Raw genomic sequence first — 24,868 nt, forward strand, 5'->3', positions numbered from 1 at the left:
TTTTGTTTAAACTAATGTTAATTATTAAATATGCAATATAATTGGAATAAGTTATTTCTAAAGGTTTAAAAGATACAGTTTTATCGTAATGATGGTTAGGATTAGTGGATTTTACAATGGATTTAGCCAAGCTGACAAGGGATGGAGAGGTTAGGATAAATTTTGAATAAAAATGTATATTTATAATATATATGTTAAACATAATTTTAATATGGAAAATTGTGATTCGAATTACTCACAGTATTATGTACATCTTGTATGTTTCCAATCCTAAAGGGGATCCATCTTGAAGAGATCTATTCTCTTGAGAATTCAAAGATCAAGATTGAAAACAGAGTGGTCCACCCGCCATTTATGAAAGAATTGTCGTGACAATAAGATTATTCCATTTTCTCGTGTAAAGCATAGACTTTTTAATCAATATAATTACGTCGTAAGGCGTTTCCCTTTGAAATGAATTGCCCCAGCCGTCGCCGTGTCTTATTGTTCACCGTGGATTTGTGGTGTTAGACAAGTGAATAAAATTTGATCGTTGTTCCAAAACTGAAACGGTTCATGACACTGAAACGGTTCATGAATTTTCGTCCTCGTCGTTCACCTTAAGATCTCGCTCATGGCAATGGCGGTCAGCAAGGGCACTCTAATGCAAGCCCAAGGACGCCCTCAAGGTCTTCATGAGAATGCAGGCCTCAGGGTGCTTGCCCAATTCGTATAGCTACTATGTTCTCATTCAGGGGCTATGCCAGGGTGGAATGCTTCAGGACGCAGGAAAATATACGCTTGAGATGTTGGCTATGGGGTGAAGCCCAATGTTGCCACTTATGTCGATTTGGTTGATTCCTACTTGAAGGCACAGAAGGCTGATGAGATGCGGCAGCTCTTGGTAAAGCTGAAGGAGAAGGGGTTCGTCGCCGACGACAAAGCAGCTCGGCAGCACATGAAGAGCATGGGTCGATTCAACAGGGGAGTCATGGATATGCTGTTTGGGCAGTATAAGTAGGTGACGTTGAAAGCTTAGGCCTGTAGTTGTACATCTCTCCGTTGCATTATGGTATTCTTTCTCTTCTGGTAGTAAACTCAGAAGGATTGATGCTCTTTGTTTGTTATGGTTCTCACTGATTATGAGTCTTTTGTCATTTGTCTTGATAAAATGATACAAGTTCTCATTTATCGTAGGATGAGCAGTGTATGTGGTTTCATAATGTCCAAACAGAACATTCAAGTTTGATTTGTAATGACATTATGGACTTTTATCTCGTGTCTTGCTTCATCTGTGAAAAATATATTCGATTTCAAGTTAGGCCTAGCATTTCACTGCTAGGATAGGGAATTTTCAAGAAAGATATAACTCATTTGAATTGGAAAAACCTTTCTCTGCTCATGTAAGAAGGGGTAGCCTGAGCCTTGAATTCTAGACTTTGGTTCGCTAAGTTGGATGGTACGATGCAACTCATTTGATTTTTATTTATTTTTTGTTGGTTGGTGATTCTCATCGATATTTGCTGGGTCATCAGTCTGGGTAATGTTGAAATGAGTTCCATTTGGTGTAGGATGGCCAATTTTTGTGGTTTCATAATGGAAAAACCCAACAACTTATAATTGCATTAAGGTTGTGGATGAATTATTGCCTTGTTCATTCCACGAAAAACAACCATGCCTTGTTGATTTGGAGCTATCTTGGGTAGCTTGGCCAATGGTGCCCATTAAACCTGTAAATATTGTGGTGCCTTTTCACGAATCATGTGGCCTTTCTAAACTACCATTTAGAATGTGTTTTTATGCCTCATTAACCATAATTGTAATTATTCTCAATCACAACGATTCGACCTTTCATTTGAAGTCCCTGTCCCTGTACTTACGAGCCAAACTTCAGGTATATGGAAAGACTTGATATCCGGTAGCCGTTTTTCCATCACCTTGCCTTATGATATAGGGCTGGTGGCTAATATTTTTTTCTAATATAGGTCTGGTGGCTAATCTTTTTGTAATTGATGGTAGCAACAATCATTTCATAATTCCTCTTCCGACCACTTTTGGTTCGCTGAAAAAATTGTGTAAGTTGTATCTTTTCCAAAATCAGTTCTCTAATATCCTTCCTACTGACATACTATCATGGAATGAGCTTACAGACCCAAATATTTCAAATACTACCCGAGACATTTGTGAATAAATCAGTCCTTAGAACAGTAAGGATGGCCACCGCCAAGTACATATGATGGAAAGTCTGGTTGTCAACAAATACAACTCTGCAACGAAGGCTTAATCTCTTTTGAAATTATGAATGTGAAAAATATGTCAGCGCTCTTGATATCCAGTAACCTTTTTTCTGACAGCTTTCCTTCTGAGATAGGGCTGGTGGCTATTTTTTTTGTGAGATAGAACTAGCGGCTAATATTTATGTAATTTATGGTAGAAACAATCATTTCACAGGTCCTCTTCCATCCACCTTCAATTTGTTGAACAAATTGTGTAATTTGTATCTTTTCTATAATCAGTTCTCTAGTAGCCTTCTTACTGACTTATTGTAATGGAATAAGCTTGCAGACCTAAATCTGTCGAAAAACACCTCAGAAATTTGTTAATAAATCTCTCCTTAGACAGGTAAGGATTGCCATCCCTAAGTACATATGTTGGAAAGTCTGGTTATCAAGAAATAAAGCTTTGCAACGAACGATTGATTTCTTATGAATTTAGTAGTGCCAAGAATATGTCAACACTCTTGATATCTGGTAACCGTTTTTATGGAAGCTTGCCTTCTAAGATAGGGCTAGTGGCTAATATTTTTTTTGAGATGGGTTTGGTGGCTAATCCTTTTGTAATTGATGGTAGCAACAATCATTTCACAGGTTCTCTTCTGGAAACTTTCTTTTCGTTGAAAAAATTGTATAGGATTTATCTTTTCTAGAACTAGTTCTCTGGTAGCCTTCTTACTCATGTACTGTCATGGAATGAGCTTACACACCTAAATATGTCAAATAAAGGATCCTTTGGCCCTATTATTAGAGATCTAGGGGAGCTGCCAATTCTTACATATCTAGATCTTTCTGTTAATGTGTTAACAAGAGAAATCCCTCCTCAATTGGGCAATTTGAAGCTTAATAGGTTCAATCTTTCAGATAATCAGCTAATTGGTATTGTTCCTTCTTCTTTCAATCTCAGTTTTAACAAGTCAAGTTTAATGGGAAATTATGGGCTTTGCAGCAATGATGGTCTTAAAGGATTTAAGTCCTATTCTGACATGGAGGATAGCAGGAGAATAAAAGTGTAACAGTTGGGCATGGCTTCTCCCAACACTCTTTGGTTTGGCTAGGATCATTTTTGTGTTAGTACTATTGAGCCTCGAACCTACACTTTCCCATACACCCTCTCAGCCTGCTTTTCCACTCGTTTTATCCACCAAGTTGATTAAATCATTGTATTTTAGTTTAAAAACGAGCTTTTGACATGGTTTTCTAACTACGCTGATGACTGTTGTTTGGTTTAGAATTTTGCTCAGATAGCTACGGAAGCTTCTCAGTTTCCGCAGCCGATACAGGTTTCCGCAGCTGACCCAGGTTTCTGCAGCCAGCACAGGATTCCGCAGCTGTTTTGTCAAACACCATGCTACAGGTGTCCTCTAAGGAAATGAGCCACATGGGCAAGTTACAAGAGTCAAGGACATGGATCGTGTCCCTCTAGACCATCCAGCACGGCCATAAAAGCCCGCGGTCAAACAGGGGGCAAAGGATAGTCAACGGAAGTGTCCAGCGGTGGCACGGCTCTGCGTAGCTCTGTTTTTGAGCACGTGAAGCTATGTGGCACAATCCTTAGCCACGAAGACATCCTGGCAGTGCAAATCCAACAGCCATACCTCTCAGATTTAATAAACATGATGACAGTTACCTAGATCCGGCCTGAGGAGGATTCACGTGTCTCTGGCAGCGTGGTTAATAACGTAGATTTAGTTAATCTATTTTAGCTTTCTTTCCTTATAAATAATGTGTCCATGAACGTTGTACAAGTTAATCGTTGTTAATGTAATTTGAAGACTGTTGTATTTCCCCACTGCACTTTTATGTTGTGGTTTAATATATGAGAAGACTAGTTTAAACTTCCGGGTGTAGTTGTTCGTTGAATTGGTTAAAGTGGCAGAGGGCACCTGCTTACTGAGACCTTGTACAGTTGTCTTTTCACTTTTGCATTGCTTTATTTTTGTTCATGTATATTAGTTGTACAGTTGTCATTTAAATTCTGCGTTTTATTTCATCATGTATATTAGTTGTACATAAGAAAGCTTTTGATTTCTGTTGATTTACATTTTCGTTGCTGCTCTTTTATGGTTACAACTGATCAGTGTTTTTGCAGGTGTTTTTAGGCAACCCGGGGCAATTTTTCACCTTTTCGTTTCATAACTATTGGCATACGAGATCATCTTGTCTTTGTCGCTGACTCTTGTTTTCTGAGGTTTGATTTGCAGTACTGTTATCTCCTTAAATTGTACATTTATTTTCTGCTCTTAGATATCATGCTATTCATCTACTAACGGTTCCTTTCTATAATCAAATAACTCTATTAGGAACCAGAATATCACTCATTATAGCTTGATTTAGTTTTCTTTAGATCTCACATTGCTTGACTTGTTCATGATTGTTTCTCACAGGGTAAATTAAGCTGAAAGGTAAAAGGACAAGAAAGATAAAGTAGTGTGATCAGTTTGGTTTAACTTCTTTGAGATTTCACATTGCTTAACATTTCATGATATCTTCTCACAAGGAAGATTGAGTTGAAGAGTTGAACTAGTGTGGATTAGTTGTTCTTACTTTATGAGTTTAGTGTAGATTTCACTTTCATTTTCAATCAGCAACAAAGATACTGGGCCGATGTCATAGTTCATTGTTTGATGTCTTTATTTCTTTTGAAGAATTGATTTCATTTCAGTTATTTTAAAGCTTTCTTTCTTTTAAGTTTTGAAAATCACTTAGAGATCACCATAATCATCCACATTTCACTTGCTTTATCACCTTTTCATCATCTCACGGTAGGGAAAGATAAATTCAAAAACAAACATAAAAAAACTAAAAACGACAAAAGACTAAGGAAATGGTTATCTAGTACATACAGTACACTTCACTTCGTCAATTTACGAACCCCGGGTTGATATTATAAATAGCAATTTAGATCACACTAAATTGACCAAACATTTTGGCGCCGTTGCCGGGGAAGTGAAATTAGGTAGCCAAATTCTTTAAAAAAAACAAGAAAATTTCAAGGAAGGAAAATTGATAACCTCTCAAAGTATGCTCTCCTCTTGCACTTAATGTGATATGGAGGATCAGAAAAGAGAAAGTTATTGGTTTAATAGTTTCTTGAGTATGCTCTCTTCTTGCACCTAGAGTGACCTAGAAGATCAGAAAGAGAATTATTACCCCGACTTGAAGAAAAATAAAAAATGACATTCATAGAGCAAGAGATTCTAGGGGAAGGTTTTTAGCTAGAGCCAAGAGTTCGATTTTTACAGGTCCATCTACTTCAAGGAATAGACAAGAGACACCTCCATCATCTCCAACTTCCACTCCTAGCCCTAGGATTCCTGGAATTCAAGAGGCAGGAGTTGACTCTCCCATACCTTCCATCGAATCTGAATTAGAAAGAGATCCTTTCCTTCCTTCTACAGAGAGACAAATTGTAATTGAAGAAGTAGATTCATCTGAAGAATAAGAGGGAGAAATTCCTTCTCATTCACCCTTAGTAGAAGAACCAGAAGACTCTAAAGTCTCCAGGGAAACTACCATGATAGAGGAAGGAGCAACTGGATTTGGTAGAGGTAGAGGTAGAGGAGGAGGAGGAGGAGGAAACAATGGAGGAGGTAGAGGTAACATTGGGGGAAATAGGGATGGAGATAACTCATTTGGATTTCCTATAGTCGATGAGGACTCCCGAGCCACCATGAAAAATATCTCACCATCTGTCCTCCCAAACTTCCATGGGTTAAGGAATGAGGACCCTGAAACATTTCTATTTGAGTTTGAAGTCGTGTGTCGAACTTATGATTATCTGGAAGACTCTCAAAAACTCAAATTGTTTCCTTCAACATTGAAAGGAGCAGCCTTGAAATGGTTCATGGGATTACTCACTCAATCCATTAGGTCTTGGAATGATATGAAACAAACATTTTTGGATAGGTACCTGGACTATTGTATGCCCACCAATCACAAGGATGAGGTATTTAAAATGATGCAAAGAGAAGATGAAAACTTGGAGGATTTACTTGAAAGATTTCAATATAACCTGAAAAGAGCAAAAATGAGTAACTTAGATGAGGAGACCTTGAAAGCCCTTCTATTAAAAGCTATTAGAGATGAATGGATAGACATTTTGAACATGATGGGGAAGGGAGATATATCTCAACTTTCACTCAATGATATAGCAGAGCTATGTGTCCATCTCTCAAGAGGTAAATCTAAAACTCAAAAAGGGCCTAGAGATCCTTCTCTCATCAGAGCAAACAAATCTGCAACTGGATCAGTAAGTAGGGCTGAGATTGGCAACATGTTTGATAAAATTCAAAACTGACATCTTAGGAAGTCTTAGTGAGCAACTGGACACCCTTAAGATTCACAATAAGCAGAAAGCAGAAGCTGAGGCTTTGGCCATCTTTTGCCTGAAGTGTAGGAAGAAACATGCTCTAAGGGAATGTCCCTTGGATGCAAAAGTTGTAGAAACATGTGTAATTTGTTCAGAGAATCATGAGACCAAGGATTTTCCTTCAATTCCTGGGCTCAAAGCTGTCTTTCAAGAAGATCCAAATACACTCGAATCTCTCTGTTTTGTTGCAAGGAGACTTTGGCAGGGGCAACAAAATCAAGGGTTTAACAACTCTATGAATTTTCAACCCTCACCAAATTGGAATCCCTGGCAACAACCTTGGTCCCAACCTCAAAATCCTTTTCAATCATGGGTACAAGGTATGCAAAATCCTTATGGGAGATTTGCTCAATTTTACCAATATCCTCCATCTTTTCAAAACCAACAAGCTCCACAACTTCCAAATCAAAATCCACAACTATCATTGCCATTTCCACAACAACAACAACCTTCTCAACAGAATCCAAATTCTCAACTCTTGCTTCCATTCCAACAGAAGTCAAATCAACTTCCTTCTCAGCCATTTCCAAACCCCAATAATAAAAACCCTCAAAATGCTTACATGCTGGAAGGTCAACAATTTCCTACCTATATGATTATTCCTCTCAATGAACTACAACTCAGATCAGGTAGAATCCTAGATAAGCCTTCTATAAATGCTCAAAAGCAAAGCATTTTTGAGGAAGAGTCTCTTGAAGCCAATAAGGGTTCTGAAGCATCACTTCAAAACCCAAACACTCAAAAAGAAAAAGAAAAAGAAAAAGAATTAACCCCCACAACTCCCATAGTTGAGCAACCTGCATCATTATCCACACCTCCTTTTCCTGAAAGATTACAAATTGATAAAGGGGTGGAAAAACAAATTTGGTTGCCTGACTATAATTTTCTAGATGAATTGAAGAATGCCTGTATCAATATTCCCTTGTTACAAGCCATTAAAGAGATTCCTATTCTAGCAAAAACAATAAAGGAGTTGAGTCTTAAAAGACCAAGAAGGAAACCAAGAGATACCAGAAGAATCCCCCTGGTAGGGAAAATTGCAGATATCATGATGGGAAAAATTGCTATGCAGAAATATGTAGATCCTGGTAGTCCAATTGTCAAAACACATATCAATGGGGTAGAAATACCAAATACTTTGATTGATTTAGGGGCTGCTATCAACATCATGAGTAGACAGACTATGGAACAGCTAAAACTTCCTAATCTTCTTTTTACACCTACTTTATTGCAACTTGCATATCGATCAATTATTAAACCAGATGGTGTATTAGAAGACATTCCAGTCTCCTTAGACTCTTGGGAATATCCAGTAGATTTCATGATTTTAACTCCCAAGAGTAATCTAGGAGGACATCCTCTTATTTTAGGAAGACCTTGGCTAGCCACAGTTGATGCTTTCATAAGTTGTAGGTCTGGGGATATTATATTTCTGATGGTAATTCGACAAAGAAGTTCAATCTGTATCCTCCAGCAAAAGCAATCACGGAAATAGGAGATAATGAGTGGGTTGATGATGAAGCTACTATACAACCTGTCTTTACCATTTCTGAGATCAGTGAAGATAGTCAAATTCTGAACACATTAGAAAAATTTGAACCATCTTCAGAATATGACCACACACAATTTCAGTTGGATTCTGACATTGAGTGTCTATCATCTAGACAAATGTCTCTTTTCTCTATGGAAGAATTTGGTAGTTCTGCCATTGAGATTTTTCCAGGAAAAACATTGAATATCAACAGAAACTTGGAAAAGTCACAACAGGAGGAGCTAATCAAAATCTTGTAAAAACATTCTACTTTATTTGCATGGGAGTATACTGATATGAAAGGTATTGACCCTAAGACTTGCATTCATCACATCTACATTGAGGAAAACAGTAGACCAATCAGACAACCTCAAAGAAGGATGAATCCAAACCTTAGGGAGATAGTGAAAGAAGAGCTCCAAAAGTTACTTAATGTAAACTTCATTTACCCCATTTCAGATAGCCGGTGGGTTTCTCCTTTGGTTATAGTACCTAAAAAGAATGGTAAATGGAGGGTTTGCATTGATTACAGGGAATTGAACAAAGCAACCTTGAAGGATCACTTTCCTTTACCCTTTATTGATCAAGTATTAGATACTTTAGCAGGCAAAAAGTATTTCTCATTCTTGGATGGCTTTAGTGGTTACAATCAAATTCAGGTAGCACCTAAAGATCAGGACAAGACCACATTTACCTGTCCATGGGGAACTTTTGCTTACCGAGTACTTCCTTTTGGATTATGTAATGCACCCGCAACATTTCAAAGGGCAGTACTAGGAATCTTTTCTGATCTAATTCATGATTGTGTAGAGGTCTATATGGATGATTTTATAGTTTATGGTAATTCATTTGAAGAGGCATTAGAAAATTTGGAAAAAGTCCTTATAAGATGTAAAGAAACAAATCTTTCATTAAGTCATGAAAAATGTTTTAAGATGTTTACTGAAGGGATTTTTTTAGGACATCATATTTCGGGAGATGGGATTAAGGTTGATAGATCAAAAGTTGAAGTCATCTCCAAGTTACCTATTCCAAATTGTCAAAAAGATGTTAGAAGTTTTCTTGGATTTATTGGATATTATAGAAGGTTTATTGAAAACTTCACCAAAATAGCATCTCCACCCTTCAAATTACTTACAAAAGACTGTGAATTCAAGTGGGATCCCGACTGTCAATCTGCATTTGAAACTTTGAAAACAAGAATATCTGAAGCACCCATTTTGAGAGGGCCAAATTGGAAACTTCCTTTCCATATTTCTACAGATGCTTCAGATACAGCTCTAGGAGCTGTGTTGGGTCAAAAGGATTTAGTTCCTTATGCCATTTACTACACCAGTAAAAATTTGACTCCTACTGAGTTAAATTATACTGTGACTGAAAAAGAGTTCTTAGCCGTTGTTCATGCAATCAACAAGTTTAGACATTATATAACAGGCTATGAAACTTTTGTCCATACTGATCATTCTGCAATTAGATATCTCATGAACAAACCTGTTACTAATGGCAGAGTTACAAGATGGCTTTTACTTTTACAAGAATTCAATATTACTGTGTTAGATAGACCAGGAAAACAAAATATAGTAGTTGATTTCTTGTCTAGAATCCAAAATGCTAATGAAGATTCTCCTGTAGAGGATAAGTTTCCAGATGAATATTTGTTTGCAGTAACTACTAAAACTCCTTGGTATGCAAATATTGCTAACCTCCACACTTATTTCCTAATGAGAAAAGGAAAATCATTCAGGAGAGCTCAAATTATTCATGGATTTCTAATGAATTGTTTAAAACAGGGCTAGATTGTGTGATCAAAAGATGTGTTCGGGAAGATGAAATGCCTAACATACTTAAGGCATGTCATGATGAACCGTGCGGTGGACACTTTGCTGACAATAGGACGGCCTATAAAATCCTTTCTTTAGGATATTATTGGCCTTCTCTCTTCAAAGATGCAAAACGATATGTTATAAGATGTGACAGCTGCCAAAGAGTTGGGAGACCAACTCTTTCAAATGAAATGCCATTACAGCCACAGGTACTCATCGAACCCTTTGAAAAATGGGCTTTAGATTTCATTGGACCTATTAATCCACCATCTAAACAAAAGAAGTATATATTGGTTTGCACTGATTATGTCACTAAATGGGTAGAAGCCAAGGCATTGCCTTCTGCCACTGAAAATTCAGTTGTTCAATTTCTTTTTGAGGATATTTTTACTCGTTTTGGTGTCCCAAGAGAAATTGTGACAGATCAGGGAAGTCAATTTACATCTAACTTGATGGAGAAGCTGATGGAAGAATACAAAATCAAGCACAGAAAATCTACTCCATACCATCCGCAAGCAAATGGTCAAGTGGAATCTACAAACAAAGTTCTTGAGAGCATCATCACCAAAACTGTTCATCTCCATAGAAGAGATTGGGCAGAAAGGCTTCCTGAAGCCTTATGGGCCTATAGAACTACATGGAGGAACATAACAGGACATTCTCCCTATGAACTTGTTTATGGGAAAGAAGTCCTGCTCCCCATTGAGTTTCAAGTCAAGACCTTCAAGATGGCAGTTCAGTTGGGGATGAATCTGTCAGAAGCCCAAAAACACAGAATGGAGCAGCTGAATGAGCTAGATGAAATAAGACAAGATACAATTTTAAGGACTGATCTAGTTCAGCACCAAAGAACTAAGTGGCATGACAGATATATCAAAGAGAGAAAGTTTCAAAAGGGAGATTGGGCGTTACTGTTTGATTCCAAGTTTAAAGACTTCAAAGGAAAATTTCAGACTCATTGGCTTGGACCATATGAGATTGATGAAGTCTTTAGCAATGGAGCAGTTCGAGTCAAGACTATTGATGAGTTTCAAACTCCTCTCATTGTGAATGGCCACCGATTGAAAATTTATCATAAGCCACTCTCAAAAGAGGACTTTGTCAAAATGTTTCAAGAAAGTTCTGCAATGAGGCTGGTGGAGAGGAATCCTTCTCCTCCATCAGCCTAGTCTTTGTCTCTTTCAGTTGAAAAAAAAAAAAAAAACTTTTGTATAAGCCTGAAAACCAATCATGGATTGGCAGTCTTATACAGAAAATGTAGAGTGAAAATCAGGGGCACCTGACACTCTATATTTTCCAAAAAAAATCTCTCTTTCTTTCCACCTCCATCTCATTTTCACTTGTCATTCCACTTCACCTCCATCTCATTTTCATCTCCATTCCACTTCACTCCACTCCATTTCCATCTCATTCCACTCATTTCATCTCATTCGATCAATAAAAGTCCCTCTCAGGACTATTTTATTCAGTTGGTTCTTTTCTAATTATCTTTGTGCAGTTAAAGGGGTGTTTCCTTAGTTTCCGCAGTTGGAAACCGTTTCCGCAGCTAGAACCAGTTTCCGCAGCCAGAAATGATTTCCGCAGCCAGCATCACTCTGTCTCCACAGCCGGCATCACTCTGTTTTCAAAAAAAAAAAAATCACAGTCAAAGGTTAGTGTCATCATCACCAAGTGCAGCAAAGACATGGGGCATCTTCAAGATCAAAGAACAACCATGGGTCAGAAGCCTTAATCAAGAAATGATAAACTTCCAAAGGTATGATCAAAAATATCTACCAAATAACAATTCAATGTCATTATTATGCATAGTTATTTAAACCATGGCAAGTTCCAATAAATGCAATGATTTGATTCGATAAGCCCCATACCACTCCTCTTCCACCGACGTCATTCCACACACCCTATTCATTTCTAAGGGTTCCATGATCATTCTAAATTTATGAACTTCTCTTCCATTTATTGGCCGTACTGTGAGACGTGACCTACTGTACCACGGCTCTCCTTCACCATAATTCCCGCAGCCGACTGCTGAGACGTGTGCACAAGTCATCCGATTCAAAAGGACTCAGCCGTTATTCTGCCCATTTATCACTTCACTCCCGCATGCGTTCGATATTGCACTTGTTACTGTTGCTTACCCTCGGTACTCATACCATTCTCTGCTCTCCATTTCTGATGCATCCACTACAGTTTGCTCCAAACCCTGGCTCCAGTCACCACATACATCCTGAACTCCGATTACGGCTACTCCAGTTATCCTAAGAATCCCGTAATCAGCCCATTTTTTCCCTGAACCTTCATACGCAGTATAATTCTCAGTCGGAATTTAAAGCCGAGAATGGGAAAGCTACTAAGAGCTGAACCGGAGGGACCAAAGTACCTGGACGGTTATCCTCAAACGAAGGAGTCGTTAAAGAAAGCAAGGTGGCTGAGATTCATTCAAAAGTTCACGGGCTATAATAAAGAAGTGACTAAAGCTTTTGCCATGTCCTTTAATGGACAAACAATGGAGGTGGGAGACCTGAAATTTACAGTGACCGAGGCCATAATAGCAGCTGCAACAAGTCTCCCACAAGAAGGCGAAAGGTGGTTCAAAAACAGAAGTGTAGACGATCAAGGATGGAAAATCATGCTCAAAAATCCAGGTATGGATACCTCTATATTTACCAAAGGAATCCCCGTGCATGCAATAAAAGAAGAATGGTCCACTCTGTTATTACTTGTCCAGAAATTTATCACATGCGAGGGTCGTTTTGGTACCATGTATATGTATCATGCCAGGATAATGATGAATTTCATGGAAGGTTGTACCCTTAACTTTCCTTATTTTCTGTTATCAAGCTTGAAGAAAATGAGCTCTACTGTTCAAAAACACGTAGGTAGTATTGAATCCCATCTTTACCATCACGGGTTCATAAAAATCCTTATTGAAGATTAGTTGAAAAACACTAAGGATACTTGGGAAACGTTTTTGACAAGAAATCACTTCCAAGAACTGACTGAAGCCTCTACAAGCAGTTCCCCAAAAATTCCAAAGAGAAGTAGGAGAAAAGAAAAGAATGTTACAGCCCAAGACTCTCCTACAGTAGACATTCAGGAAACTGTTCAGAAAGAAGAAGAGGAGGGAACTAAAAATAAGAAACAGAAAAAGGACAAAGGCAAGATAACCATTCAAGAAACCTATCCATCCCCTGAACAGTCTGTAGAAGAAGATTATCAACCTCTGTTAGAGAGGTTAATAGATCTTCAAGCTACTGCCATAACCCAGAAAAAGCAAAGAGGAAAACAGGCTGCACAAGAGAAAAGTACTAGTTCTTACCTAAGAAGGAGCACTAGGCTAAAAGGGAAGGGGAATAAAACCAAAGAAAAACAGTCTCATTTTATTGATTTAGATAAATCCCCAACTCAACCAAGTATTGAGCCAAGTCCTCCACGAGAGGAAAGCCATTTTCAGCCGGAAAGAGAAAGCAATCCTCCTTCACCAGAATTTGAGTTCAGGCTGAGAAAAACACCTGAGGTAGATTCCACCCAGCAAGAAGCATATAACTACTTAGAGTCCTTGGAACAATCAGCTGCATGACCAAGCACCACCTTGCCACTTGATGCACAAGTACAGTCTTTAAAACAGGAAGTGTTTGAACTGGAAGTCTTAAATAGGCACATCAAACAGGAAAACGAAACACTCAAAGAGCAGAGCAAGGTAGACAAGATTGTCCATGATAACACTATGCTCCACCTAGGACTGTGGCAGAAGAAGAACAGGAAGCTGAAGAAGAAGTGTAAAAAGTTGAGCAGGGCATTGATTAATCTTAAGTTCAAATGTCTAGTCAAGAAACCAAGGACCATTTTAGCATCAAAGAGAAAGAGAAGAGGGCTAGATGTTCTTGCAGAAGCCTCAGAGCATATGGATTGAGGAAAAATAACTAAGTTTTGGTTGCATGAGGACATGCAACACCTTCAGAGCAGGGGTATGTTGAGCCTCGAACCTACACTTTCCCATACACCCTCTCAGCCTGCTTTTCCACTCATTTTATCCACCAAGTTGATTAAATCATTGTATTTTAGTTTAAAAATGAGTTTTTGACATGGTTTTCTAACTATGCTGATGACTGTTGTTTGGTTTAAAATTTTGCTCAGATAGCTGCGGAAGCTTCTCAGTTTCCGCAGCCGATACAGGTTTCCGCAGCTGACCCAGGTTTCTGCAACCAGCACAGGATTCCGCAGCTGTTTTTTCAAACACCATGCTACAGGTTTCCTCTTAGGAAATGAGCCACATGGGCAAGTTACAGGAGTCAAGGACATGGATCGTGTCCCTCTAGATCATCCAGCACGGCCATAAAATTCCACGATCAAACACGGGGCAAAGGATAGTCAACGGAAGTGTCCAGCGGTGGCACGGCTCTGCGTAGCTCTGTTTTTGAGCACGTGAAGCTATGTGGCACAATCCTTAGCCACGAAGACATCCTGGCAGCGCAAATCCAATAGCCATACCTCTCGGATTTAATAAACATGATGACAGTCACCTAGATCCGGACTAAGGAGGATTCACGTGTCTCTGGCAGCGTGGTTAATAGCATAGATTTAGTTAATCTGTTTTAGCTTTCTTTCCTTATAAATAATGCGTCCATGAACGTTGTACAAGTTAATCGTTGTTAATGTAATTTGAAGACTGTTGTATTTCCCCACTGCACTTTTATGTTGCTGTTTAATATATGAGAAGACTGGTTTAAACTTCTGTGTGTAGCTGTTCGTTGAATTGGTTAAAGTGGCAGAGGGCCCCTGCTTACTCAGACCTTGTATAGTTGTCTTTTCACTTTTGCATTGCTTTATTTTTGTTCATGTATATTAGCTTTACAGTTGTCATTTAAATTTTTCGTTTTATTTCATCATGTATATTAGCTGTACATAAGAAAGATTTTGATTTCTGTTGATTTACATTTTCGTTGCTGCTCTTTTATGGTTACAACTGATCAGTGTTTTTAGGCAGCCCGGGGCAATTTTTCACCTTTTCTTTTCATAACTATTGGCATACAAGATCATCTTGTCTTTGTCGCTGACTCTTGTCTTCTGAAGTTTGATTTGCAGTACTGTTATCTCCTTAAATTGTACATTTATTTTTTTCTCTTAGATATCATGCTATTCATCTACTAACGGTTCCTTTCTATAATCACATAACTCTATTAGGAACCAGAATATCACTCATTGTAGCTTGATCTAGTATGCTTTAGATCTCACATTGCTTGACTTGTTCATGACTGTTTCTCACAGGGTAAATTAAGCTGAAAGGTAAAAGGACAAGAAAGATAAAGTAGTGTGATCAGTTTGGTTTAACTTCTTTGAGATTTCACATTGCTTAACATTTCATGATATCTTCTCACAAGGAAGATTGAGTTGAAGAGTTGAACTAGTGTGGATTAGTTGTTCTTACTTTTTGAGTTTAGTGTAGATTTCACTTTCATTTTCAATCAGCAACAAAGATACTGGGCCGATGTCATAGTTCATTGTTTGATGTCTTTATTCCTTTTGAAGAATTGATTTCATTTCAGTTATTTTAAAGCTTTATTTCTTTTAAGTTTTGAAAATCACTTAGAGATCACCATAATCATCCACATTTCACTTGCTTTATCACCTTTTCATCATCTCACGGTAGGGAAAGATAAATTCAAAAACAAACTTAAAAAAACTAAAAACGACAAAAGACTAAGGAAATGGTTATCTAGTACATACAGTACACTTCACTTCGTCAGTTTACGAACCCCGGGTTGACATTATAAATAGCAATTTAGATCACACTAAATTGACCAAACATTTTGGTGCCGTTGCCGGGGAAGTGAAATTAGGTAGCCAAATTCTTAAAAAAAAAACAAGAAAATTTCAAGGAAGGAAAATTGATAACCTCTCAAAGTATGCTCTCCTCTTGCAAGTAATGTGATCTGGAGGATCAGAAAAGAGAAAGTTATTGGTTTAATAGTTTCTTGAGTATGCTCTCTTCTTGCACCTAGAGTGACCTAGAAGATCAGAAAGAGAATTATTACCCCGACTTGAAGAAAAATAAAAAAAAGACATGCATAGAGCAAGAGATTCTAGGGGAAGGTTTTTAGCTAGAGCCAAGAGTTCGATTTTTACAAGTCCATCTACTTCAAGGAATAGACAAGAGACACCTCCATCATCTCCAACTTCCACTCCTAGCCCTAGGATTCCTGGAATTCAAGAGGCAGGAGTCGACTCTCCCATACCTTCCATCGAATCTGAATTAGAAAGAGATCCTTTCCTTCCTTCTACAGAGAGACAAATTGTAATTGAAGAAGTAGAGTCATCTGAAGAAGAAGAGGGAGAAATTCCTTCTCGTTCACCCTTAGTAGAAGAACCAGAAGACTCTAAAGTCTCCAGGGAAACTACCATGATAGAGGAAGGAGCAACTGGATTTGGTAGAGGTAGTGGTAGAGGAGGAGGAGGAGGAGGAAACAATGAAGGAGGTAGAGGTAACATTGGGGGAAATAGGGATGGAGATAACTCATTCGGATTTCCTATAGTCGATGAGGACTCCCGAGCCACCATGAAAAATATCTCACCATCTGTCCTCCCAAACTTCCATGGGTTAAGGAATGAGGACCCTGAAACATTTCTATTTGAGTTTGAAGTCGTGTGTCGAACTTATGATTATCTGGAAGACTCCATAAAACTCAAACTGTTTCCTTCAATATTGAAAGGAGCAGCCTTGAAATGGTTCATGGGATTACTCACTCAATCCATTAGGTCTTGGAATGATATGAAACAAACATTTTTGGATAGGTACCTGGACTATTGTATGCCCACCAATCACAAGGATGAGGTATTGAAAATGATGCAAAGAGAAGATGAAAACTTGGAGGATTTACTTGAAAGATTTCAATATAACCTGAAAAGAGCAAAAATGAGTAACTTAGATGAGGAGACCTTGAAAGCCCTTCTATTAAAAGCTATTAGAGATGAATGGATAGACATTTTGAACATGATGGGAAGGGAGATATATCTCAACTTTCACTCAATGATATAGCAGAGCTTAGTGTAGATTTCACTTTTTGAGTTTAGTGTAGATTTCACTTTCATTTTCAATCAGCAACAAAGATACTGGGCCAATGTCATAGTTCATTGTTTGATGTCTTTATTTCTTTTGAAGAATTGATTTCATTTCAGTTATTTTAAAGCTTTCTTTCTTTTAAGTTTTGAAAATCACTTAGAGATCACCATAATCATCCACATTTCACTTGCGTTATCACCTTTTCATCATCTCATGGTAGGGAAAGATAAATTCAAAAACAAACTTAAAAAAAACTAAAAACGACAAAAGACTAAGGAAATGGTTATCTAGTACATACAGTACACTTCACTTCATCAGTTTACGAACCCCGGGTTGACATTATAAATAGCAATTTAGATCACACTAAATTGACCAAACAAGTACTAGCCTTATTTTCTAGACAATATTGTCAATACAACAAAGCTAAAGTTAAATATTTGGGATGAAGCAATAAGTCTCCCTCAATGTTGAACATGTTTCACCGATTAGGTTTCAGAGAATATGGAATTATGGATTGCATAGACGAGAAAAATGTGATTGGAAGCAGTGGATAAGAAAAGTGTACAAGCCCACACTCAAGAATGGAGAAAATGTGGCCATTAAGAGGCTATGGAATAGTGGAAATGTTGAAGGCTCCACCTCTTGCAATGATAATGGATTCAAGGTAGAAATTGAAACTTTCATTAAAATATTAGGCATAAAAACATAGTGAAATTATGGTGTTATTGTGTCGATGAATGTAATATTTTGGTATACGAGTAGATTGCTAATGGAAGTTTGGGGGATATCCTTCATAGCCCCAAATATGATGACCTTAATTTCCCTACACGTTACAAATTTAGAAATAACTCTTTTAATGAGAAACTATTTTGACACTTCTTGGGTGTCGAAAAAATCGTCGTCATTTCCCAATTAGGAGAAGACTGAAAAATTTCTAGATGAACTATTTAAGGCTTAAGCAATTTATTTCATGGTCTATAACAAGGTACTAGACAAGTTGCAATCCAATGTTAACGGCTATTGAATTTTCAGTCAAATTTAATAAGTTGCAATTCAATGTTAAAGGCTATTGAATTTTCAGTCAAATTTAATAAGTTGCAATCCAATGTTAAAGGCTATTGAATTTTCTATCAAATTTAAAGTTTCTTATAGCTTTGAAAAATTGAAAGCATCACAGGGATTACAATTTTTGAGGGTTGAATTATGCAGCATAAATTTCATGTCCTAGGCTCATTTTGTGAAGTTTGAAGTGCAAAGTTTGTACTAAAATCTTCATTTCTCTAATGTCTGATTTCCTCTACCCCTAAATTGTGGCAGAAAACATTTGAAAGGTCTCTAGTGCTCTTTCATCATTATTCCACTTATTCTAGTGTCGCTCGCCCAAGTGCTCCATCTGGTGAATGCGTTGAGAGAGTTTCCACGACAACCATGGCTTTGGTGGCTTGGAGTCGATTTGACATTGATGATAGGAAGAAATTTTGAGGATGTGAAAGAAAGACTTTATACTCTAGATCTATTACATTGCGGATCAACTTTCTCATATTACAGGGTTTGTTGGGTAAATACCCTCCATATGGGTACTGTCCAAAATTCAAAGCAACATATTGCTCTCATGCCACCCAGATTGTTGTAGTTAATATCCTTGCTAGATATTACTTTGTCTCCAACTTTAGCCTCTAGGATGCATTTCTTTTATCATAATACACTTTTTATCGTTTCATTGGGAGAATATTTCTTTAAGGGAATTTGTATCATATTTATCACTTCCTTTGCCCTCGGGAATTATGATATGTCAAGGAAAATATTTTTCTATTTTTTGCAATTTAGGCCTATTGTACAAGGGATTTAAAATGGATGATATACAAATGCTAGAGTTAAAAATTGTTAATTTTCATTTAGAAAACTAAAATTATTGTTAAATGAAGACCTGTTTGTGAGGGATCCAACAAGACATTACAATGTGCTCTTCAATAGAAGAAATGTCCATTTTTTTAAAACTAAAGTAGCATCTCATATTGAAGGATTTGAATGTGTCTTATATAAATATTAGGTCCCATCAGATTCATCAGGTATTCATGGAGAATGGAATCTGAAAGTAAATTCATGTTTTTATTGCCTCAAAATAAACCGCATACCTTACAATCCAATGTTAAAGGATATTGATTTTTCTGTCAAATTTAATAAGTTTTAATCCAATGGTAAAGGCTATAGAATTTTCTGTCAAAGGTAATGTTTCTTGCTTTGAAAAACTGAAAGCATCAGAGGGATTACAATTTTTTAGGGTTGAATTATGTAGCATACATTTCATGTCTCAGCCTCAATTTCACCGAATAGGTTTAAAAGAATATGGAATTATGGATTGCATAGACGAGGAAAATGTGATTGGATGTGGTGGATGAGGAAAAGTGTACAAGGCCACACTCGGGAATGGAGAAAATATGGCCATCAAGAGGTTGTGGAATAATGGAAACGCTGAAGGCTCCACCTCCTGCAATGATAATGGATTGAAGGAAAAAGTTGAAACTTTGGGAAAGATTAGGCATAAAGGCACTTTGGTGGATCTCCTTCATGGCCCCAAATTTGGTGACCTTAATTGGCCTATACGTTACAAAATTGTAGTTGGAGAAGATTAGGGTTTGGCTTATTTGCATCATGACTATGTACGTCCTATCATCCATCGTGATGTTAAGTCTCACAATATTCTACTAGATGTTGATTTTGGTGTTCATGTGGTTGATTTTGGACTTACCAAGGTCCCTCAGAGTTGTGAGAAGGGAATCAATTGCATGTCTGTAATTTCTACATCCTATGGTTATATAACTCCAGGTACATAGACAAATACATACACATAACTTTCATTCCAATATAGACACAATTTTAATTGAATATAAAATTTCCTCACATTGTATCATCCCTGACTGAGAATTATAAATCGGTTTTAATAACTCCATATTAACATTGTGAAGGATAAAACATCAGGTGCAATCTTTGGTAGCATACAAAATTTAGGATCTAGATATATATTTGTTTATTTATTTTTTATTTATTTACTTAGTTCATTATCTTGGTCCTGTAGGCCAAATAAAATTTGCATCCCACACTCGAACTTGAATGGCATGAGTTTCAAAAATTTAAGTAGAAGTCCCAGGTCCTATTATGTTTCTAGAAGCACTTCCAATAACCAAAAAATAATACTAAGAAGTTCCAAGGTATAAAATTCTCTTATGGTTTATAGTGGTAATTGCATTTGGAATGTGTGGTTTCCATTGAGTATTAAATTTAAATGGCTCGTTATACTCTTAGAAGTATATTTTCATGATCATTTAGTTTTTTGATTTTTTTCCATATTATTTTAAGCTGGCCAAGTTCAGGGTTGAAAGGTAATTATGTGCTTATAAAGCACACACATTCTCACCATGACATGAGAATCCTTACATAGGGTTTTTTGAGTTCATGAAAAGTTAATATCCACAACTTCTAATGTTACCCTTTGAAAGACATTGATGTATGGGCCTGAAACATGGTAGTTTAGTATTTCAGATTGCATATTACATATTTCAAATTAAGTATATTTTGAGAACCATGAATTTGTTTTGTTATAAGTTCTAATCATGATGTAATAAAATTCTTTTTAGAACTGAGATGGAGGCTAAAACTTCATAAATGAATTCACCTAGGCATATATCTTCAGTAAGTAGGTCTGCATTATGAATTTTCATTTGTTCCCTTAATATGCATAGGAGCTAGATACGGTTTCCCTCCTCAACTCGGAAATTGAAGCTTAATAGGGTAAATATTTTAGATAATCAGCTAATTGGCATTATTCCCTCTGCTTTCAGTCTATTTTTTTACAAGTCAAGTTTAATGGGAAATCCTGGGATTTGTAGAAACGATGGTATTAAAGATTTGTGTTTTAACATATTGTTTTCGTTTTTGATACTAGGTAGTAAAGTGTACAAAGAAAAATAATGTAACAATTGATCATTGCATAATGCCTTGATGCCCATTTGTGTTATTGGCCAAAGCATAGGAGATGACATTCTACCTTTCAGTCAAAGAGAAAGGGTGTTTCAACTTTCAATTAACATAACTTAAGATCAACTTGAGATAGTGAAATGAGATTTAGCACTCAATTTGAGTGAAAACTTCAAGTGTTGGAGGCAACCTTATTGCATGTTTTCAGTTTGATGCTTTGATTAGATTTTAGGAGGTTGATGGACAGATTGAGCATGGGCCTTTTTTGTTCCATGAGGACTGAGTTTGATTGTTTGAAAGGATTAGATGAAGTAGATGTTGTTGGGAAAAGTATCCAATATGGAATGACCCTATCCCACTCTAAGGGTGACAGTACCTTAGCAACAACTGAATACAAAGCTATTCAAGATTACTTCTTTATGAGATGAGAGAGAGAAGAGAAAAGGGATCCACTAACCGTTATCTTCCACTAATGGTTGATCCAATCTTCCCTCTTTGCTGCTTGCTCCTTGCTCCTTGCTCTTTCACCGGCCCAGCTACACAAAGATCCTGTAAAAGCACAAAGAAAGGAAACTACAAGAAGCATACATCCATAACTGATTCAAGGATTAGAATAAATCAAATATACAAGCATCAATTCACCATAGAGATACATGCATATAGAAGAACCTCAAATGCTTTTATTAATAGAAGAAGTAAAGTTATGAGAGCGTTACAACCATAAGAGGCCCAATCCAGCAACACCTCCCAGCAGAAAGAAATCTCCTCTTCACCTCCTTCAAAGCAATCACCCAATAGTTCTATACTCAAACCAACAGCACTTCCTTACTTGCACAAAATTCCAGCCTCCTTAGACCTCATGAGAGAGCTCTATATATAGGAGATTTGGAGAAAGGATGAGTCAGCTTGAGGCTGGCATGAAGCTGACTAGTGTCCTCTCCCACTTCAGTTAAACTTCAATTCTTGAGTCCACTTGGAGATTCTTGCTTCCACTTGGGGATCAAGACCCTCTTACTCATCACAAGGCGAATTCCTTGACCCAAGTGTCAGTTTGGAAGCTTCCTGGGCAATTGAAACCTTGCAGAATGACTGTGCCACTTGGCCAATCTCGCCCAGCGCAGGTAGCCTTCATTAGGTTTGACATTCAGCGCAGGTACAGAGTGGAGCAGTTGACATTCAGCGCAGATGCTCAGTGGAGCAGCTGACATGATCCAGAAATAGCTTGTTTTTGAGTGTTTTCAGGTGGAGAACTGATTTTCAGTGCTGTGGTTTGCTGACCTTGTTCCTCTAGGGGTAGGAACAACATGTTTAGGGACTTTGGATCCCTCAGATTATTGACATTTCATGCTTCATGCTGTTAGGCACAAAAATGTCTATAACAGTAGAGTATTAATCAATGGTCGTTGATGATTCCAGTATGATTTATTCCATGTGGGTATCTTGTCATGTTTCCTTGAGTGTTAACCCTTTCAGTTCGATGGTTAAGTAACTCAAGTAGACATTCCACTACAGGAGCATAGACAAACAATATTCAAGTTCTCATTGATTTATAATTTCAATAATGAGGATAAAAGGATGCATACTTTTGTAAGACCATATGTAAAGCAAGAACATTATACCTTTTCTATGATAAGAATGGGATCAATAGAACCATATGCTAAATATGAATTCCTTTTCATGGGTGAAGTAAGATACAAATACGTTAACGCATTTGGAAGAGCAGGTCTGGGGGAGGCAGAAGGGTTGCTTTATATTTTGTATCTTGATTTGCATTGTTTTTCCATTGCATAAAATAAAATAATTATTTTTCACCAGTTGCATACACGTGGTATGACAACATCTATGCATCCTTCTAACTCACATCTCTCAAACTAACCCAAGGAAATGTTGAGACTATTGTGGCAGTTGAAGCTTAAATCCTGACTTGGCTAGTACTTTTTACCAACCGTTTTGAACAGTACAATATTTATTTCATTAAATAAATACACTATCTAAAAAATAAATTATTATAAAGATTAATATTATTATACATATTATTGATGATCCATAGCCAGCCTGTGGCCAATATGATTCACAAATATGGAGTTTGTGATAAACAAAAATTGTCCTTTACTATCTGTATTTTTTGTTTCTACTGTGTAATTAGCTATAACTACGCTTTAATATCTCAATGCTACTACGTGTCAAACCAAAAATAAAGTACAAGAAGGACAACAATAACACACGGCACACAAAATAAAAATTTACCCTTTAAACTAAATGCTAGAAAACCAACAACAATAAAAGGGTTGCTCAGCTCTTCGTGAATTCATAAAATGTAGACTACATGATTTGTTTATAGCTACTCTTGAGTGGGAACTTCAACAACTACCTGGTGATGATCTCTTTCGTTTTGCTGGTGCAATTGTTGTCCTTTTGGATCAATCGATCTAAGTTAGGTTCATCATGTGCAAAACAATACACTGGGTAAATGAGCTAAGGATCTTGATGCCATTTCCCAAGTAGCTACATAGATCTGCTTGTGCAAGGCATCAAATGAATTCCGTGTTAGACTTTATCCTAATCTCTCAAATGAAAATTCCAGTTCATTTTTTAAGACACACTCTAATAGAGCATTCGAGTTGTTGATAGTTAGTAGCTTGCAACTCTTCTCCATTCTGCAACTCCTGGAAAATCTGGAAGCATTCATTAGTCTTTCCTTGTCCTAAAAAATCCACTTGAATTCAAATCTTGGTCTGCTTTTTGAACTTAAAAATGTCCAAAATATGGCATCACTCTGGTTCATCGCTCAACATCGCTTGTTAGCTACAAAATTTTGATTTACAAATAGACAAATTTGAAGGGAGTTCAGATCAATTCACTTGTGCTAAACTGATTTCTTTCTTCAATAAGACGAATCCCCATTCAAGTGAGTTGTTTTCTCCTATGTCCAGGATAATTTTCTTCAACCATTTACTTCTCCTCTGCTCAATTCGATTCCATTGCAGTGGAATTTTATTTTTAGAACAATTCGATTCATTCAAGTGAATCATTTCCTTTCTTCACTCGAAAAGTTGATCTAGCAATTTACGACAATTTATTTTGTTGGTTGATGGTTAGGAAATATTATTCTTGAGTCAAAAGTTTAGGAATGGTAATCATTTGTTGTAGGGGATAGTGTTTCTTTTCTTGTTAAATCATGATATTAAGGAAGATCCCTGGTGATAGTTCGAATAAGTGAACAAAATGGCATCCATTCGACTCATGAAGAATGTAAGCCTTATATTTACGAAAATTCTTCTCTGAGGGACAATAAACTGGCTGAGAAGTACTTGGATTAAACGAGAAACGAATCATGCACACAGGAATCAACTGAATTGACAAAGTCTAATGGCAATGGCGGTCAGCAAGGGCACTCTAATGCAAGCCCAAGGATGCCCTCAAGGTCTTCATGAGAATGCAGGCCTCGGGGTGCTTGCCCAATTCGTATAGCTACTCTGTTCTCATTCAGGGGCTGTGCCAGGGTGGAATGCTTCAGGAGGCAGGAAAATATACGCTTGAGATGTTGGGCTATGGGTGGAAGCCCAATGCTGCCACTTATGTCACTTTGGTTGATTCCTACTTGAAGGCACAGAAGGCTGATGAGATGCGGCAGCTCCTGGTAAAGCTGAAGGAGAAGGGGTTCGTCGCCGACGACAAAGCAGCTCAGCAGCACATGAAGAGCATGGGTCGGTTCAACAGGGGAGTCATGGATATGCTGTTTGGGCAGTATAAGTAGGTGACGTTGAAAGCTTAGGCCTGTAGTTGTACATCTCTCCATTGCATTCTGGTATTCTTTCTCTTCTGGTAATAAACTCAGAAGGATTGATGCTCTTT

General features: G+C 37.4%; 1 long non-coding RNA gene across 1 annotated transcript; it reads left to right on the forward strand.

Annotated features, from left to right (window-relative positions):
- Window positions 1-796: 796 nt before the first annotated feature.
- Window positions 797-18,447, forward strand: LOC149143253 (uncharacterized). Its single transcript, XR_016265122.1, has 2 exons — window positions 797-996; window positions 18,356-18,447. It is a non-coding gene; the product is annotated as an uncharacterized LOC149143253 (long non-coding RNA).
- Window positions 18,448-24,868: the final 6,421 nt, after the last annotated feature.

This window comes from Pinus tabuliformis, chromosome X (genome assembly GCF_031772625.1).
Source record: "Pinus tabuliformis cultivar Carrire ecotype Pingquan chromosome X, CPIR1, whole genome shotgun sequence".
NCBI classification, from domain to species: domain Eukaryota; kingdom Viridiplantae; phylum Streptophyta; class Pinopsida; order Pinales; family Pinaceae; genus Pinus; species Pinus tabuliformis.